Source organism: Mirounga angustirostris, unplaced genomic scaffold (assembly GCF_029215605.1).
Source record: "Mirounga angustirostris isolate CCGP_5_RB_7025 unplaced genomic scaffold, mMirAng1.0.hap1 SCAF_8, whole genome shotgun sequence".
Classification (NCBI taxonomy): Eukaryota; Metazoa; Chordata; class Mammalia; order Carnivora; family Phocidae; genus Mirounga; species Mirounga angustirostris.
In genome coordinates this window covers 51,294,221-51,300,901 of record NW_026991716.1, presented here as the reverse complement: position 1 = coordinate 51,300,901, position 6,681 = coordinate 51,294,221, and the positions used below count along the sequence as shown (strand labels likewise).

The 6,681-nt window shown below is 44.5% G+C and overlaps 1 pseudogene; it reads right to left on the bottom strand.

Moving 5' to 3' along the window:
- Positions 1 to 532: 532 nt before the first annotated feature.
- LOC123836420 (eukaryotic translation initiation factor 1-like) lies at positions 533 to 930 on the bottom strand (annotated as a pseudogene).
- Between the last annotated feature and the right edge of the window lie 5,751 nt (positions 931 to 6,681).

Below are 6,681 nucleotides of genomic sequence, written 5' to 3'. Positions count from 1 at the left end.
TTAGCCAGGGAAATGTCTGGTCAGAAATACTGTGATGGCAAGCCCGATGTCCCATCACATGTCACTAGAGGGAAGGTGGCTGCTCTGAGCTCTGCCCCCCGTCAGGCTGGAGACACCAGGGCTCTCTTTTGGACTACCCATGACTCCCTCTAGCAGCACAGCTGCTGGTGCTGTCTGACCCCATCCTGTCTTCTCAGCTTCCCCGCGGGCTCTTCAGGTGGTGACATTCTCTTAGGGCAGGGGACTCTGAAGAGGGAGAGCCGAGGAGCTCCAGGCCAGACACAGCTGGCCGTGATCTTGGGGCTCTGGGCTGGACCAAAACATCTCGTTACTGCTTGGTTTCAGGCTGGACACTGCCCGGCACCTACTGCTTGACCTCTGTTTAAATGAGGGACTTCAAGACTAGACAGCATGACTCTTTTCAGTTTATTGCATGAAGGAGTGACACTCGTCCAAGTGAAAAGCAGACCCGAAATGGTTCCATTATACAAGCCGTGAGGTTTTTAAATTTGTGACAAAGGGCAGAAGGGAATTCTACTCATGGGAAGGAAATCCTCACTTAAGCTTCAGTGAGCCCAAAGCACTTAAAGCCCATGAACCTCCAGCTGGTCGTCCTTAGCCAGTCCCGTCTCTTCGAGAGAGGAACTGGCATCTATTCTTGTGCTGGTTGCCCTGTGCCTGAATTACTTCTCCATCGTCTGGAAGCTCAATGACAGCACCATGGCAGGCAAATTTCTTCTTAAAAGCCTTCACTAGTTTCTTTTTATCGTAATCATCAGCAAGTTTTTAGACAGTAGTAAGGCTCTTCCTCCCATTTCTCTGTTGAATTCTTATATGGATATAATCCTCAGTGCCAGCAGGAAGCAGATCATCACCCTTACTTGCATCCACAAAAGGATCGAGAGAGTGGAGTTTCTGGGTAGCGGACATACTATAGGATTCCTTTTCCTCAGGGGAAATGGAGGAAAATGGTGGGAGACGGAGGGCCTGGGGATGGAGCTTCAGGCAGTTGGGGGTGGGGTGGGGTCGTCTGGGGGAAGCTGCTGAGTCCTCTGCAAGCTGCAGCTCCGTGACTCGGTCTTTGACCATTTTTATTCAGTTTTGGTTTTGTTTTTGTTTCATTGTTTTTTATTTTTTGCTTTTGAATTGGTTGAGTTCCTTACATATTTTGGAAATTAACCCTTTATAAGATATATGATTGACAAATATTTTCTGCCCTTTTGCTGACCCTCTTGTAAGGTTGCTGTTTCATTTTGTTGCTTATTTCTTTTGCTGTGCAGAAACTTTCTTAGCTTGGTGTAGTCCCACTTGGTTTTGCTTTTGTTGCTTGTGCTTATGTTGTCCTCTCAAAATAATTATTGCCAAAAGCATGTCAGGGAGCTTTTTTCCTGTTTTCTTCTAGGTGTTACAGTTTAAGGTCTTATGTTTAATTTCCATGAGTTGTGTAAGATAGGGGTCCAATTTGCATTGTTTTGCACGTGAACACCCAGTTTTTCCAGCACCATTTACTGAAGAAACCAGACTTTCTCCATTGTATATTCTTGCTTCCCTTTTCAAGTATTAGTGGACTGCATATGCAAGTGTTTATTTCTAGGCTCTCAATTCTGGTTTTTTTTTTTTTTTTTTTTGGCGGGGGGATCTCTGTATCTGCTTTTATACCAGTACCATATTATTTTGATTACTATAGCTTTGCAGTACAGTTTGAAATCAGAAGTATGATGCCTCCAGCTTCGTTCTTCTTTCTCAGGATTGCTTTGACTATTTGGGGTCTTTGGTAGTTCCATATATACTTTAAGATCATTAATTCTATTTCTGTGAAAACTACCTTTGGAATCTCCATAGGGATTACCCTGAATCTGTAGATCGCTTTTGATAATATGGTCACTTTAACAATATTAATTCCCTGATCCATGAACATGAGATATCTTTCCATTTATTTTTGTCTTCTTTAATTCCTTTCATTAATGTCTTACAGTTTTGTCTTACAGTTCCTTGGTTAAATTTATTCCTAAGTATGGTATTGTTTTTGGTGCTATTGTAAATGGGATTATTTTCCTTTTTCAGAGAGTTCTTTGTCAGTATATGGAAATGCAACTGACTTTTGTAGGTTCATATTATATCCTGAAACTTTACTACTGAATTTATTCTAACAGGTTGTTGTTGTTGTTGTTGTTGGAATTGTTGGGATTTTTTAAATGTCATCAGCAAACAAAGACGATTTTACTTTTTCCTTTCTTATTCTGCTTCGGGCACAGTGAAAGCTGGAGGCGCGCAGCCCGGCCTCGGGCTCTCGCCCGGGGCGCGCACACCTGCAGCAGAGGCTGGCGACGGGACTTGGTCGGCAGGGCGCAGGTGCGCGGCTAGCGGCGAGCAGACCCAGGCGTGGAGGCCAGTGACGGGACAGCGCGAAGGCCAGGCCCGGGAGCAGCTCAGGGGCTTCGGCTCTCTGTAGGCACTCATGTGGCCGCAGGATCTGCCCCCGGCCTGTGCACAGCAGGGGAGGCTGGTGATGGGGGGCAGGGCAAGGGCGGACAGGTGCACAGCTAGAGCGGCTAGCCTCCAGCCCGCACTTGCGAGGGAGGGTCCGCCGCAGGGACCCTGGCCTTGCATTGTGTACCTCTGCTGCTGCAGAGGCTTGGGGAGGGGGGGTTGCCAGTGGGGATCCTGGGCTCTGGTGGGGGTGGAGCAGGCTAGGGAGTGGAGAGGAACTCAGGCGGCGGGGAAATGCCCCTGGGGTGAAAACCCAGGAAAAGCTGCGCGGGGGCACCTGGGTGGCTCCGATGGTTAAGCGTCTGCCTTTGGCTCAGGTCATGATCCCAGGGTCCTGGGATCGAGTCCCGCATCGGACTCCCTGCTTAGCGGGGAGCCTGCTTCTCCCTCTGCCTCTCTCTCTGTCTCTTATAAAAAAAATAAAATAAAAATCAAAAGGCTTTAAAAAAAAATCTGCGTGGGATGTGTGACGACTGCCATGCCATCGCTTCTTTCAGCGACAAGAGCTGCTGGGCTCCTCTGCAGAGCACGCTAGGGGGGACGCCCTGCTGTGTGGCTCGGACCTGTCGCCCCTGCTCTTCTGCCTCGTCACTGACGATCTCTCCACACCTCAGCTTTGCTGGTCTTCAGGTGGAGTGACACGGAAGCAAGTATCTGGAAAGGCTCCCCAAGCCGGTTGACCATCTGCTTTCCCTCTCCCAGCAAGAGAACTTTCTCTAGCTAGGCGTTCCCTCTGGGCCTAGAACAGTGCTGGCTGGGGGTGGGGGGTGGGGGGCGGTGAGACGATGGAGGCCAAATGAAGCTGTTCTTCCTTCCCTTTACCTGCCGCTGTGCTCGGTTTTGTGTTCTCCTGCGTTGCTGAGGTTGCTTAAATGGACTCCTGAGCCTCCCCCCCACGCCCCCCACTGAGTTATTTTGGTTTGTGGATAGCTATGGAATTGTTGATCTTTGTGGGGGGCCAGAGGCTGAGGTCTCCATCATGGTGATGTCACCACCTAAATGTTTTAAAATAAAAATCTATAGAGCTATCATTTCTTTCTGTCTTTTCATCTCTTGTCTCCCATTCATAGGTGACAAAGATAGGTTACTTTATCGTAAATTCCCTCAACTTCCATAAGCCTCAGTTTTCTCATGCCTAGAATGAGAGGATTAGACGTATGTAAGGCCCCTCCGTTCTATAATTTTGGTGCAGTTTCTGCCCCTTGGTGGGTACCTGATAAATATTTGTTAAATAATTCTGGATATTCAGTCACATATTCTGACCCCTACCAAGCACAGTAGTTCTGCCATCTGGCAGACTCCCGTTAATACTGTGGTTCCACAATTGGTTAGTTCTGTGAACTTGAGTAAATGCTTCTCTCCAAGTCTTTGCAGCCATATCTATAATATGGATTAAAATGTGCCCACACCATTAGGTTAGTAGAGGGTGACATGAGGTAGCCTCCACAGCCCTCAGGGTCATGCCTGGTACAAAGCAAGCATGCCACAAATAGTTGCAGCTATTATATTAATAGGCACTAATAAGAAATCATTATCACTAACAGTAACTCTAGGGGCATTTCCAGAAAGCCTTTGCTAGAACAGTTCTCTTTACGGGTGCTCGTCAGCGTCACATGGCATCCATTACACTGGGAAATGTGTTCACAGTCGGAAAGTCCTGATATCTCCATGCTCCTTGTTTCTAGAAGTCTCTTGCCTCATTATGAATGCTCTGAGTTCTCACTTCCACCCCACTGTCTCTGCCCCATCATCCAGGCAGCTCCTGGGCGGCCCACTCTCAACAGCCTTGCGTCTGGCTCTTTCCTGCTCACAGCACTTTCTCACTCTCCTGCCTCTGTCACTCTTCTCCCTCTCCTACTGAACGTGAGCTGCTTGACATCAGGATTTTGACTATTTTATTCACAAAAAGTTCCAAAGCACCGAAGCACATAATAGGTGTACGACAAATATTTGTTGAAGAAACAAACAATGTATCCACCGCTATTCCTGATTTCAAGAAAGCTTGGTCCCAGATGGATGTTTCAAAATAGAGATAGCCAGGTCGCAACTCTTCCCATTGTGAGAGAAGTTCCTGGTGTGATGGATCCAAAGATCACATAGGTGGCTCAGAGACAAATGGGCAGTTCTTCGTTTCCCCACTCTCTTCTATACCTCTACTGATATGGCACAACAACTATTCGCTCTGATTAATGCACAGCCTGTTTTCTCCTTCCATTAACGAACTAGAGGTTGGATAAGCATCTGAGCTTCAAAGGCTCGCCTCCTGTGTTGTAAAGTGATATAAAGGAATTCTTGAAGTGTTTAAGCAATCACTGAGGTGAAACTTACGTCGATTTTGTAAACTTTGTTAACAGACAAGAAGGCTGAATATTCTTTTTTTTTTTTTTAAAGATTTTATTTATTTATTTGACAGAGACAGAGACAGCGAGCGCAGGAACACAAGCAGGGGGAGTGGGAGAGGGAGAAGCAGGCTCCCCGCGGAGCAAGGAGCCCGATGCGGGGCTCGATCCCAGGACCCTGGGATCATGACCTGAGCCGAAGGCAGACGCTTAACCGACTGAGCCACTCAGGCGCCCCTGAATATTCTTGTTTACCAAAAATAGCTGAGAGTAATATGCAAAACCAATTTGTTTTAAATGTGTTTCCTTTACTTTGGCAAGGAATAGAAGTTCCATCTATTTGTAAGTCTGGCTCTGCTGGTTGTTAAGGCTGATGTTTTCTGAGAATGAGCATCATCTTTATTTGCTTAAAATCACTGTAACCTCCTTTAATCTCTGTGTCTAATAAATCTCCATCCTTTGGAAATTACATTTTGAAATCAATTTATCTAAAAGCTAATTGCAATAGAACACATTTTGGTTTGGCTCATCTTTAATGTAATAAATAACCTAAAAAGAATCTTATTCTTAAGATTCTTATTACTAATATCTTATTTTCAGATATTATTATCTGGAGATATAATATGCAAGTCGAGTTTATCAAAGCTATGAATGTAAATAAAGTGTTTATGCAATGGTGAAATTTAATTTAAGCAGGAGATCTGTGCAACCATCTGAGTGGCTCTTAGAAATAAGAGTGTGGATTTTGTCAAGGGACAATGGCTTCATTCATTCACTCTGTTAAGTCGCTACTTTTGTTAGGCATTGCACTATACTTAAATAATTCAGTCATTCACTTATAAATTCTTTTTAAGATTATGCATTAAATATAGAAGCACCAGGTATAATTCCAGATGCTGAGAATGAACAAGTCAGATTGTCCCTGCCATTAAGAAGCTTATATTATATGATGAAGGGATATGGAAAATATAGATGAGTAAGAAATATATGTTTCAGACCAGATCATTTTCAAAGAGCAATATTAAGACAAATAGTTAACTTTTCAACAAAAATTATGGAAGTACAGGGCACCTGGGTGGCTTAGTCGATTAAGCGTCTGCCTTTGCCTCAGGTCATGATCCCAGGATCCTGGGATGAGTCCCGCATCGGGCTCCCTGCTCCGCGGGGAGCCTGTTTCTCTCTCTGCCTCTGCCGCTCCCTCTGCTTGTGCTGCTCGCTCTATCAAGTAAATGAATAAAATCTTTAAAAAGATTAGGGAAGTAGGAGTCAGTGGAATGATATTTTTAAAGTGCTGAAGGGGAAAAAGGAAACCCTGCTGATCTAGAATTCTGTATTCTGAAAAAAAAATCTTTCAAAAATTATGGCAAATTAAGGACTTTTCAGACAATTAAAAGTTGAGCAAAGTTGTAACTAGCAGGACTTAAATATAAGAAATCCTAAAAGAAGTTCTTCAGGATAAAAGAAAATGATCCCAAGAATCTGCAGGAAGGAAAGAAGATCACCAGGAAGGGTAATGGGATAAATATGGAAAAATATTTGTAACTTAGAGCAACAACGATAGTCTCATGGGGTTTACAACATTTGTGAGAGAAAAATATTCAAAAGCAATGTCACAAAAGCAGGAGGAGGGTAAATGGAGTTAAACTGTTTTGCGTTACTGATGAAGTAGTGAAAGTACTAATTTAAGGTAGATCATATTTAGTCAAGAATGAGATACATATTATAATCTTTAGAGTAACCACTAAAAGAATAATATGAAAATGTTTGATTAAAAGCCAACAGAGGGACACCTGGGTGGCTCAGCTGGTTAAGCGTCTGCCTTTAGCTTGGGTCATGATCCCAGGGTCCTGGG